Source organism: Mirounga angustirostris, unplaced genomic scaffold (genome assembly GCF_029215605.1).
Source record: "Mirounga angustirostris isolate CCGP_5_RB_7025 unplaced genomic scaffold, mMirAng1.0.hap1 SCAF_9, whole genome shotgun sequence".
Classification (NCBI taxonomy): Eukaryota; Metazoa; Chordata; class Mammalia; order Carnivora; family Phocidae; genus Mirounga; species Mirounga angustirostris.
This window is the reverse complement of record NW_026991717.1, coordinates 121,997,396-122,011,606: the sequence shown is the minus strand read 5'-3', so window position 1 is coordinate 122,011,606 and position 14,211 is coordinate 121,997,396.

Genomic DNA, 14,211 nt, shown 5'->3' with positions numbered 1-14,211 from the left:
CCACAGGATCCCTCCTGTATTATCATTTGTCGAGCAAAGAAAAGTTGACAATTTTATAGCAAAATTTTATTTATGTCTATAAGAGTCTGAAGTTGAAAAGTCTTTAAGTAGAGGAGTCTTGTATAGGTGTTAAATTAATTATAATAAACCTCACAGTTGGTTGTGGTCCAACAATGTATTGACACTGAAAGCTTGGAACAGATGTACTAGACAGTAAAGTTCGTCCACTGTTCTTTACCATGGGGTTAACATTTCATCCAGTTGACAGAATGAGACCCAGGACACACAATGTTTATGGTTGAGTACGAGAGGCACGGAGAAGAGAAAATGACATGCTGACATTGAGGAAGCTGCTAGGATAAGCAGTCACCAGATGGGAGGACAAAGCTCACCGGAAAGTAGAAGGTAACTTTGAAATCCAACTTAACCTTCTCCCTGAAACCAGGAGGCCAAATTTGCTTCTGCGGGCTAGAGCCAGATGCCCTAATTGTTACCCTATTTGCTTTAAACTGAATCCTTTTAGGTGAGCATTTTTATATTTAACTGAGAAGCATTAGATTTATGAATTATGTTTCAGTGGGCTCTTCAGTTATAAAACATTGTCTTTTTTTTTTTTTTCTTTTGCCTTGATTTCAAGAGTCAGTAGGTGAAATTATTGACCCAAGATTGGGTCATGTTATGAAATGCAAACTATGGTTGTTAAATTGAATGGAGGGGAGGAATGCACTTGAAAAAATTCAAATTCATTTTCACTTCCCTCTGGTCACTAATGGCCTAGAGAAAGAACTCTTCCAGAAAACACTATGATCAGCATTATGTAAACAGAGCCTTAATCTAGGCTCTCAATGGCCCCTTGGAAGTGTCCTCAGGCCTGACCCACGCCCAGTTTTGGTGGGAAAATGTTTATTCTCTACTATTAGGTGTCTGTTTAAAAGCTAATTCTTCTTCCACTGCTACTGAGGAATAGAAGAGTTTCTGAACAGTCTGTTAAAAGGCAATTTAACTAAAACAAAACACAAGATAACTGTTTCCAGTAAAACTGCAGGAAAAAGTCAAGAAAGCAGAGTGAATTTTCTAATATGGAATCTGGCCAAAACAAAGGCTAACTCATTTCCATTGGGTCTTTAATGGCCACAATTTTAGGGCCACTGCCTCTTCCATTAAAATGTCTCTACTATGGTTTTGAACTGTCCCTCCTCAATGTTGCTGAATCCTAACATATTAAATTGGCCATTCTGCTTTCCATGTTTCGTTATATGTGTGGGGTTTTTTTTTTTTTTTAAGATTTATTTATTTATTTTAGAGTGTGAGAGAGAGCACAAGTGGGGAGAGCGGCAGAGGGAGAGAATCTCGAGCAGACTCCCCTCTGAGCACAGAGCCCAAAACAGGGCTAGATCCCAGGACCCATGAGATCATGACTTGAGTCAAAACCAGGAGTCAGGACGCTTAAACGACTGAGCCATCCAGGCACCCTTCATTGTGTGTGTGTGTGTGCGTGTTTGTGTGTATTTTAAGGTTTTATTTATTTATTTGAGAGAGAGAGCACATGAGAGGGGGGAAGGTCAGAGGGAGAAGCAGACTCCCCACTGAGCAGGGAGGCCGATGCGGGACTCAATCCGTGGCCTCCAGGATCATGACTGGAGCCGAAGGCAGTCGCCCAACCATTAAGTTTATTTATTTTTTTTAAGTAATCTCTACACCCAACGTGGGGTTCAAACTCATGACCCTGAGATCAAGAGTCGCATATTCTTCTGACTGAGCCAGCCAGGTGCCCCCCATGTTTCATTGTTTTATTATTATTATTTATTAACCTCAAAGCTTCCCTTTAAATGTTCACCAGTCCAGCTGACAGACAACAGTCCTGTCTCCATTTTGCTGTTTCTGTTTGCCATAATTTCTCTCATTAGCCTAAAGTACATTTTAATTGAATGAAACCATCAATTTGTATTCAAGTTAGATAAAAACTCATAGCCTTCCTTTATTGTGGTTCACCTTATTAAATGGCCTGTACAAGATATGCTGACCTTGAGTTTGAAACTCTAAATTCAGAGATTTGCAAATTTCTGGGGATCTTGAGGATAGGGTCACAGGACAGAGGGCATCAATAACTTCTCAATTTTAATAATAATAACAGTAAGATCCTACCTCAGCTGGGCCACATTAACCTGGAAATGGAATGAAATGGAAAACCAGATTGTTTTATAATTGACAGCTTTGTCTCTCAGCAGATGGCTGTAATCTCCTGCATGTGCCAAACACAGACTCAAGGATTTTTGAGTTTGTAGTGAAAACAGAAAGGACAAATATTTATCATAATTACAACATTTTGTGCATTGGATATAGTTTCACAGCCTTTTAATCCTCCTTGATTAGAAAATACAGAGTGATTTTTTTTCCTTGCCGTTTGAAGAAGTTTGTTTACCAACACTTTGAGAAACATTTCAAGTTTTAATAAATATAAAGCTAGGTCATACAGAAATAGAAAACATCTCTCTTTTTAGTTTACTTCCTAGTGAATCTATATGTCCCATTCAGGGAGTTTGAATCAGCACTATAGGCCCCAGTCAGCAACTACAGCACTCAAATTCAAGAAGCATTGTCGTCAACTCTAGATTTATCTGAGGAAATGATCCAGTTTTTAATATTTTTTCTTTCCACTCATTACTGTTGGTTAGTTCTTGTCAAGAAGGTCAGTTGGGGGGGGCGCCTGGGTGGCTCAGTTGGTTAAGCGACTGCCTTCGGCTCAGGTCATGATCCTGGAGTCCTGGGATCAAGTCCCGCATCGGGCTCCCTGCTCGGTGGGGAGTCTGCTTCTCCCTCGGACCCTCCCCCCTCTCATGTGCTCTCTCTCATTCTCTCTCTTTCAAATAAATAAATAAAATCTTTAAAAAAAAAAAAAAAAGAAGGTCAGTTGGGGATCTCTGGAGTGATTTACATAATTAGGTTCTCTGTGTAGTTTATGGAAATTACTTTTGGGGCAACTTGACCCGCACCTGATTAATCCCATCAGATTATGTCTACCTCCATTGTTAATAAATCATTAGTCAGCATCTGTATTATGATCATCCTGAAAAGTACTGAGCTATTTCCAGAGAACTGCAAATTGTAACTCAAATGTAAAGTCCTTGGACTGAAGTCAAGGTTTCCCTTCAGTTTTGGAGTAATGGGTGAAAATAATCAGAAACTGCACCAGCAAATGTGAGTTCAAGACACACCTCCTTCACTTTAAGTTTTGGTGCCTTGGGCAAGGCAATTAGCATTTCTTAGACTATTTCCTGACTTGGAAAATGCTAAGCACTTCAGATTGTTACTTTGAAGGGCACCTGGGAGGCTCAGTCAGTTGGGCATCAATTCTTGGTTTCGGCTCAGGTCATGATCTCAGGGTTGTGAGATTGAGCCCCAAGTATACATCCGGGCTCAGTGTGGAGTCTGCTTGGAATTCTCTCTCCCTCTCCCTCCCCATCCCTTTTCTAAAATAAAAAAATAAATAAAATCTTAAAAAAAAACCAAAACAGATTGTTACTTTGACAAATATGTCCAAGTATTATACACATGGCTACCCAGATTCTTACTTGTAGCCTTTGATTATCACATTGGTGATATTTTGCATAGTACTATTGCCAGATCACACCATGGACTATTAGTGTTCCCCTCACTACTTAAAATAGAGTCATTAATGTCTTTAAACCTAATCAGATTAAAAAGCCAATTCTAGAAGCCCTAGAACCAACGCAGAAAATTCATCCTTAAGATTCTGTTCTTCCAGAACGACTCTCAGTACCAAAATTTGCATTAGTCAGGGTTCTCCAGAGAAACAGAACCAACAGAGAGAGAGAGGCAGATAGAAAGACAAAGAGAGACAGAGACAGAGAAAGAGAGATAGAGACAGTGAGAGAGGAGGTAGAGAGAGGAGGGAGAGGGAAAGAAAGGGAGGGAGATTTATTATAAAGTATTGGTTCACACTGTTATGGAGGCTAGCATGTCAAAAATCTGCAGGGTGCGCTGGCAGGCTGGAGACCCAGGAGAGCCAATGTTCCAGCTGAGTCCAAAGGCAGTCTGCTTTAGAACCAGGAAAAACTGATGTTGCAGATACAGTTTGAAGGCAATCTGCTGGAGAATTCTCCCTTGCTCAGGGGAGACCGGTCTTTTTATTCTATTCAGGCCTTCAACTGACTGGATGAGGCTCATCTGCTTTACTCAAAGTCTACTAATTTAAATGTTAACCCCATCCAAAACACCTTCATGGAAACACCCAGAACAAGTTTGACCAAATGGCACCCCATGGCCCAGGCAAGTTGACACATAAAATTAATCACCATACTCAGTAAAAGTCACCCCACAATAGATTTTCCCTGCTTTCCACTTCTGCATTCATATTACCACTAGAGTGAACCTTAAGTGCAAAGCAGATCACATCATTTCCTGCTTAAAACTATTCAATTATTCTACCTTTCCCAAAGGACAAAGGCCATAGGCCTTAAAACCAATTGTAAGCCTCCTCCATTTCTCACCTGACTTTAATCTCTCTTTCCAAGTGTACTTCCTACACCTCAGAACTATTCCCATCCCACCACATGAGCTCCTTCTATTCTAGCCTACAGAATTATTTACATTTCTAACACACCAAATTTTCATGCCTCCATCTTTATCCATATTCTTCACTCTGCCTTCACCCCTCCCCAATATACCCCTCCCCAAATATATTTGCCTATAAAACATGTATTCAAAATCCAAGAACCATCTTAAACATTTCCTCCTCAGAGATCCCTTTATTGACTTCCAATCAAAGTTATTTCCTTCTTGATCTTACCACTGTAGCATCATTCTGAAATACCCTCATTCTCTCTTTGTGTCTGGCTATAAGCTCTGTTAAGTCCAGGAACTATCTTCTTTTGTTCCTTGGTGTCCCTTGTGGTGTCTGATTCCCTTTAGGAACTCAAAAATTGTTTGTAGAATGAATGAAAGAGGAGGGATTAGATGAATAAATTGGGGCCTACTTTGGTAATCAGTGGGGGAATCACTAAAGGTTTTTAATTTAAAACCTCTTCTTGAAAGAAGTAAGAAGGAGTTGTATTTTAAGATCAATCTGTCATTGATGGAAAGAAAGGCTGAGGGCAAGATGGAAGAAAGAAAAAAGAAAGCAAGAAGACTATGTAGGTGATAGTAGTAATCCAAGGATAAGGTAGGAAGGAGTTAAGCCAGACAAATGGAGTAGAAATAAGAGATGCTCCTATTTATGAGCATTTCCTCCTTCTTTAGAGCATGTGGTAGAATTGCATTTTCTTTGACCCCTTTGAAATTAGGTATGGCTACACGATTTTCTTTGGCCACTGAGATGTGATTGGAAGTGATATGTGCCACGTCTAAACAGAAGCTCAAGGAGCCAGTACATGATCTGCCACATTCTGATTTTAGACTCAGTGATCATGACCATGTGTCAAGATATAACCTCTGTGAGTCTGGCTCTCTGAAAGACAATATTGAGCGGAATTCCTCTGCCAACCTGTATTGGACATATACTGTGAGTCACTTTTGTTGTGTCAAATAAATGAGATTTTGGAACTGGTTGTTACTACAGCAAAACCTAGCTTATCCTGATTTATCAGGATTTGGAAACTGATAGGAGAGGGCGTGAGTAGCACAAAACACTAACATTTAGCATGAGGGAATATAAAACTTTCGGCTTGAATGACTGAGTCTGCCACATGTTGTCATGAAATGCACTTCGCAACTGCAGCGCTCCTGTTCACATCTTAATCTATCTGAATTGTGGCCCTTAGAGTTATGTCATGCATAACCTGCATGGATGTACCCAGCAGTCCTGGGAATGTTTCATTCAGGAAAAAATATATATTATTTATTGTCCACTGACTCCTAAATGACATTCTGAGTGCTGCAAATACAAAGGCAAAATAGAGTTTATCACTCTGCGTGATGTGGTCAGAGGCCAGCACGATGTGGCAGATGCTCTGATAGATCGACGGTGCACAGAGGAAGAGGCGACCAGCTCTGTGAGTTGTAGTTGAGCTGCAGTTTGAAGGCTGATTTGGAATTGTTCATGCAGAGAAGGAAAGTGGGTCATTTAAGTGCAAGAAACAGGTAAATGTCCATGACACATTGGAGAAACTGCAACAGGTCTTTGTAACTATGGTTTAGGTATACATTTTGGAGATGAGTAGAAATGGTAGGGAAAAGATTAGAAAGTGAAGTTGGGGTCATTTTGAAAGATTTTGTATTTTGCTGATGATTTAGTCTTCATTTCTGGAATAAGAGACCCCCTATCTTTTTAATCAGTTGAGTGTTGTATTTAAGTCTTATGTTTTAAAAACACATTAGTAGGAGATTTCTATCATATCATTGATAGAAACAAGGATATTAGATCTAAAAGAGGAAGCTGATACACTCTGCTTGGTTTCTTTTAATTAGCTTTCTGATTTGAAAGATCATTATTACTCGCAAAAAAAAAAACAAAAACAAAACTTGAGAGTTAAATTTTGTTAATACTGATCACAAAGGATGGATCCAACTCCATCATTGGTGCTACTTTGAAATTTTACTGATTTGAATGTAGCTTGAAATACATGGGCCAATCATTTAGAATCTGGAAATATTTTGTCATGCAAAGATTGCCTCTCCTAAGGGGATTTGATATGTAATCATACAGGACCATAAACAATACCACCCAGAGCTAGAGAACTTTCGAGAACTTATAAAGGGCAGAGGTCACCCAATTATAACCTGAACTTATAATTCCCCTAGAGAGCAAAGTCCAATTGGATCAGCTTTGTGTCTGATCTTCTTTGTTTTTTGGCTTTTAAAGTCTTCCCCATACTGACATTTACCATGATAGATTGCCACCTGTATCATGGGCAATGATTTCTGGTTAATGTTTGTCAGTTCAGGCATTACTATAAAATGCTAGAGTCTAGATCTGCTGTATCATCAGAATTTGAAATAAGACCTTTAGGCATTCTTCCTACCATGAAATTACTGCTTTCAGCCCCGTGTAGCCCCTTAGTTAACCTATTTGTAGGGTTTTCAGATATAGCATTCAATGTTAACAGTTTTAACTGTCTTCTGCTTTTTCACTGAATAAACTAAAAATTGGACAATAAGGAATATCCTAGTGATGTTGCAAATGACCCATCATGATAACACAACGGGTCCCTGGAACTCTTCATTTGACTATGAAAAAGCATTGAACTTTAAGGCTTTTATACATTGGTGAGGAATTCATGAAAAAGCAGCCTTCAGAATGAAGAGAAAATCAGGGAGTTATAAATGGCCTGGTGAGACATAGATGTCAAAGTAGCTGCCAGATGTTGGCACATCCAAAGTCAAAGGAGAACTTTATTTGAATTTTGATTCATTTGAGGAGAAGGCAAGATAATTATTGCCTACCCAAGGATTATTGTTGCAGGGACCCTGCAGAGCATTCCCCTAAATTTAGAAATATTTGTGCTAGGGAATCTAGTGCCTGGCACAGAGTAATCACTCCATTAATACTAGCTATTAATATCACTGTTCCACTGAACTGAGAAATAAATTGAAAATTTCAAGTTGAACTTAAAATCAAGTATTCCTTTGGCTTTTATACTAATTAACACATAGCCTATGATTCAAGCTATATACATTTTTAATCCTTCTGCCAAATTCAATGTGATGAGGTCCCTGTCCCTTGATAATGCTACAGATGGCAAGACAGCACTGTTGATGTCTGATAATACGTGCTCCCTACCATGTTCAATAGAGATATTTTGAAAAATGTGATTTAACTAAAGGAATCTGTGGAACTGAAAGAACCAACCTTCTCATAATGACATTGACCATTTTGCAGCCTTTAGGAATAACTATGGTTACAGCTTTAGGAAAATGCAACATATTCCAGACATTTCACTAGGTCTCATATTTACAACCATTATCTCATTTGATTTTCTCAGCAGTCTTATGAGGTAGATATTCTTACTTCTCTTCACATATGAGGAAACTGAGATTCAGGCCCTGGCCCTCATCACACAGTCAGTAATTGGTAGGCTGTGATTTGAATCCAGACTGATGGAATCCAAAGTCTGTGTTTTTAATCACTACCATTCACGGCTCTTCCACTAGTGCAAGTTCAGTGTGAGCTTTATTCCTCTCTTTGCATTATTTTATGCATCAAGAGGCTTCACAAATGTGATTCCTTAGACTGTCTAAATGATTGAGTGAACCTCAATGCAAGGATTGTTAGGTTTCTCTGAAACACCCTTTCTTTGATAAATCTCTCAAAGGGAATAGTCCAGGGATAATAAATCGAGGCATCTTGGGGACTCATGGGAATTTACCTCTGTGATTGATGGAATGAGCGGGCTGTCACCTGCATACGTAGTAAATAAAGCCATGGAAATGCATGAGATTGCCACCTGAAAATTGACATTGGTTTGTTCATTTTCTTACAGGAAGAATACAATTGAAATGAAGGGAGCTGAGGGGAACCGTAAGAGTGATTGATAGAAAGATACAGAGTTTAGATTAGGAAGCTGGAAAAGAAAATAGAAGGCTTTATTATTATTATATTACTATGTCTTCAAAGTATGCCAGCACCCTTTCCTCAGTGCAATCACAAAGTACACAGCATGCTACTAGGCACCATGGAAGAGAGAGACAGAGAGACTGAGGAAGAGGGAAGGTGGGAGATGTGCTCTCTGCCCTTAAGGAACAAATGTTTAAATTAATATATTAAAAATTAATTTATACTGGGTTGAAGGGCATGCACATGAACAGTACGAGCACATGTTCATCACCCAAGGCCACCTTTACTGATCATTTCATATAATTTGTCTCTAAGCAAATGGACTTTCTAAAAAAGAAAATTCAAGCTCTCTTGACCAGCAAAGGTTAAGCAGGATGTGAAATGCAATGTGTCAAAGGTATGCAGACAAAGCATTTTTTAAATAGACAAAGGAAAGAAAACCAAGGCAAAAGCCTGTCTTTTATGATATGGCAAAGGAAGGCAGATAATTAATGACCCAAGTGTCAGAGAACCTTGGTGCCTTCATTTACCTCAAATTTTAGTAAGGGAATTATTTTAAAGAACTGATTACAAAAAAGACTCACCCAGGGTTATTTAAATATGGATTTCTCAGCCTTATATTTTATACTTCAAAAATGTATTTACTTTTAATTTGTATGCAATATAAAGTGCAGACATTTTTGTGGGTCTGAAATAATCATCAAGGTACCTTCCAAGGGTACTTGGCCAACTCTTTAAAAATCGTTAGGTATCAACTTCCAAACCACAGTCACATGGAAATGATAATGGAATAAAGTAAGCATTATGTTAAGAGGAAATAACAGGAGGTGAAAGAATCAAAAAGAGAAGAAAAATATTCTCCTTTAAATGCAAGGAAACAGGAGGATAACATCTTCTAACAGACCATGAATTTGGGCTTCCATGGAAAATTGTGAATATTTCCCTTTGAGACATTTCAAACTAGGGTGAATCATGTTTCTAGTAAAGTCTTTCTAATTAATTCTTCTGTATCTGTCTGTAGGATGTGGGATTAGCTGTGCCTCTGACTCCCATGCCCTTTCCAGGATTTAATTCCAGCTGGAAAACTTTAGTGTGAAACCACACTTCCATCCTTTAAGGTCATAGCTGTTAAGAACTTGCTCATGAGTGTAGGCTATTGGTTCCTCTGAAGAAACAGTTCCCAGAGAGTGACATGGCTCAAGGACAACAGTGCACATGGTAGGCATTAAACAAATGCATGTTGAGTGTTTTTGAATTGATAGACCCTGACCACCATTGGAGAACATCTCTCTCCTGTTGACCTCCCTAGTATAAAATCTATCTCCCTTTCATTGTCCTCATGACAAAGGATAGATTCAGAATCCAGGTTTAGAATTCTGTCAGTGGTCAAGCCCTTTGCCATTTAGACTAGTCACCACTCACTGCTCACTTGGGTTTTGGAGGCAAACAATGACTGCCACTCAGGTTTAATGATAGTTTCACTTTGAAGTGTTCAGAAGAAAAAGACACCTCAGCACAAAATAATGTTCTCTCTGGATTACTATGATCATCTGAGATTAGAAGATGAAAAGGAAGACTGTTTGGTACTATAAGCTATTTAGTACCCATCAATACACAGCTCATCCTTTTTGGACAAAGGATATCACAGAGATCAGGCCGAATTAGAAGGTGAGGAAGCTGTTGTGGGCAAACAGAGGTGGTATTTTATTGCATAGACCTCTGCCCAGGGCCAGATGAAGGCTTTAAATCTCACCAAGAGCATTGTACTTCTGGACTGGTATCTTCCAGACTATGCATTAATCCTGGAAGACTGGATATGCATATTGTTTTCCCATAGCTGAGATTTTAAAATACCCCATAGTGTCTCTCTTTTTACTTTTTGGATTAGTGTCATTTAAATGTCTTGGTTTAAAGGTGTCAGTGAAAAAGCTAACAGAACTTCATTTGAAAAAGAAGGGTGCTAAGAGACATGATAAATTAAAATCAACCTCAATCCAGTTAATACTGAGGCTTTTTTCAATAAGAGAATGATTTAAACTGAAATGAGCAGAACTCTTGATTAACCAGAGATTCAGTCATAATTTCTTGAAAGCTTAAAATGAGGACAAAAATCATATTTTTAGGCAATTTAGAAGTTAAATACACAAATAAAAGCACACATATAAAATTCATTCCTTGGTAACTTAAAAGCCTCAGCATACCAGTGAGAATAACTGATTTATTAAAATTCAAGGGAAAAAATCAGAAGTTAAAGTTCACCCGATCAACATAACTGGTGGTCATTTTTACAACAGTTTAGACCCCTGAAGGGAAAAAAAAAAGTCTTTAAAGTTTGATTATCTGTTTTTGTTTGATCATTTTGATTTTTGCTTTTCATTTTTCTTTCATTTGCTTTTTGCTTCATGGTTCCTTCAAATCAAACCTTTTTATCTTCTATTACAGTAAGATTTAAAAAAACATCCAAAGACTTAAACAATCATAAGACAGCTCTGAAGTGGCAGAGAATGAGTCTAAGACTGTCTGACACCAATAATTTTGCTATTTCCACTACGCATGGTGACTATGATGTCTTCATTTGTAAAATAAGGGTAATGTCTACTTCACAAGGTTTAAGAAGATAACATAAATTTAACGTGTAGAGCATGTCTGACATCTGGTAGGTATCCACAAAAAAAGTGTGATGATAGTAGTACTAATGGTGGTTATTGCTATTATAAGAAAATGGGCCGGGCACCTGGGTGGCTCAGATGGTTAAGCGTCTGCCTTCGGCTCAGGTCATGATCCTGGAGTCCCGGGATCGAGTCCCGCATCGGACTCCCTGCTCAGCGGGGAGCCTGCTTCTCCCTCTGCCTCTCTCTCTCTCTCATGAATAAATAAATAAAATCTTTAAAAAAAAGAAAATGGGCCGGAAGGACAGGTCCCCTGAATGGTCTGAGAATAATATCCTAAGTTTTTAAAAATAAAAATAACTGTGACTGTGGAGTACAAACTAATTATCTCCAAAATCTGCATGCACTTATTTCTTGCAAGAACAGATATTTTCTCCAACAGATTTGGTCACACACCATAGATCACAGTTAAGTGTTGACTGGGTGGAGGATATTTTGCAGTAGTCCATAAAGAGGAAGAAAAAAATTATGGCCACTTCAAAAATTCTATCACAATGACTAGAAGGCACTAGATTAATTGATTAATAACTACCTCTTGAAAATTCTTCTCATGGGCTAGAATATGAAGCTCAACCCAGAATCAGAGGAACCTAGTTTAAACCAAAATAAACACAAAAACACATTTCATACAAGCACGCTTGTATTTTAGCTTATAATAAATGAAGATGTTCTAGCTACGTTTACTATGTTCAGAGGTCTCTTATATACACAGTTTTGTCACAATGGCAGGAAAAAGGTTGGAAACTGCCAAAAAAGAAGTCTGCTTAAGGTAAGAAGCTTATGATAGCCCACTAAAAGGGCAGAAAAAGCAGGTTTAACATCCTGTATGGGTGGGCTCTGTCCCACCCTCTCAGCTCTACAATCATCTGAAGGAAAAATCCTGAAGTGGACTAGAGAGAAAATTATCAATAACCTCAGGGTCAAAGGTTTTTTCTATTTGCGTGCAATTTCTCTCAGAGGATATACTTCTCTGGTCTTTGTCTCATTTTATAAAATACACATGTATACATACATACACACCCAGACTGATAAACAAAGTAGCTGTAGCAGTAAAAATGTCTGGCTTTCAAGACAGGATGGGTAGAGTGTATCAATGTCCCATTTTATTTTTATTTATTTATTTTTTAAAGATTCTGTTTATTTATTTGACAGAAAGAGACACAGTAAGAGAGAGAACACAAGCAGGGGGAGTGGGAGAGGGAGAAGCAGGCTTCCCGCGGAGCGCGGAGCCCGATGCGGGGCTGGATCCCAGGACCCTGGGATCATGACCTGAGCCGAAGGCAGACGCTTAATGACTGAGCCACCCAGGCACCACCTCAATGTCCCATTTTAAATAGGAGGGGGAGACGAACTATGAGAGACTATGGACTCTGAGAAACAAACTGAGGGTTCTAGAGGGGAGGGGGATGGGGGATGGGTTAGCCTGGTGATGGGTATTAAAGAGGGCACATTCTGAATGGAGCACTGGGTGTTATACACAAACAATGAATCATGGAACACTACATCAAAAACTAATGATATAATGTATGGTGATTAACATAACATAATAAAAAAAATCACTTTTAGCAATTCTAATTTATGAGTGTGACTTAAAAGTAATACTAGACTATTTAATACACTTGGAAATTATTACTTGATTCTAACACCTCTGTAACATATTCATCTTCAAATCCGCAGCAGCATCCCATTACCTACACCCCACCTAGGAAAATAAGGGACCAATATGAGTAGAAAATTTTCCATCTGAGGAAACTGAAAAAGGAATGCTTCTTAGCTGCTTTAGATCAAATCCCAGCAATGGAATAGAATCTAGTTTCTCACGTCTTTTCCCCGCCTTATTCACACAGCAGTATTGGGTAATTAAAGGAAAAACAGATAGGGAAAATTCCTCTGAGAACATTAATTCTCTGTGAAATTTCATTATTTTATCCATAAATGGTATGGTGTAGGTTATAAAGTAGTCAGATAGCAATTGTGCTAGAACAGGCCACAGTGTAAATTTTTTTAAAACACTAAATTTCATCATCAAAACAGAATTGGAGATACCATAAATGAATGTGGGCTTTAATCTTTGATTGAATATAAGACTCACACTCAACTGTGTGACTATTTTGCACATCATCAGAAAGAGAGAAAATTTCCCATTAGCTGTTGCATCAAGTTTTTAGATCAGGAAGAGTCTTGTGTTCAGTAAAACTAAAAACAAAACTAGGTCTTAGCCAATTTGATTTCTCTTTGCAGAGTTGACCTAATAGGGTGGCTTGGGTAAAACCTTTACTGGTTGGTTTTGCTTTTTTGGTGGTTTTTTGGATTTTGTGTGTTTGTTATTTTATGAGCTAAAGGAGAAGGAATCATTAATAGATGAGCCTAAGGCATTCTGAAATATACTTGCTAAATAATAAACTTATCAATTTCTTCCAAATGAATAAATTATTAATTTTCATCCAACTCGACCAAACCTAACAGTCAGAGAATGCAGGTGCTAAGGAAGAGAAATGAATCTCAGCAGAGTGTATAGTAAGCAATGGGAGGGTCAAGGCTGACATTAGATAGGAATCTTAGAGACAATGCCTTAAAACACAGGAAGGGCAATGTTCAATTAAACATTAGGAGAATCTATTGCAATTTTAAACACTTTCAGCTACACAGCAGAGAAAATGCCGAAGGGCAGGAAAAGGTGCCCACCTGAAACTTTTGAGATCCATCAATATTGATTCACATCTCTAGTAAAAGTATTAATTCTACACTAGAACTAACATTGGTGATGGAGAGATGTGAATGTGTCCAGCCCTTTTCAAATGTGATGTTTTAAGCATATATCCCCACATATTTATTTATTTCAGTAACTCAGGGCAAGTTTTCCATTTTTCTAAGGTGAAGGTGGTTTTTCCATGATTCCCTCAAATTCTCTATGTGTCAGGAACTTGAATAGAGCGCAGGAGAGAAGTCCTGTCACTGATCCATACTGGTGAAGCCTCATCTGGAAGATACTATGAAGGAAGGCTAGGGACTGGAATCATCTGAAGGCTG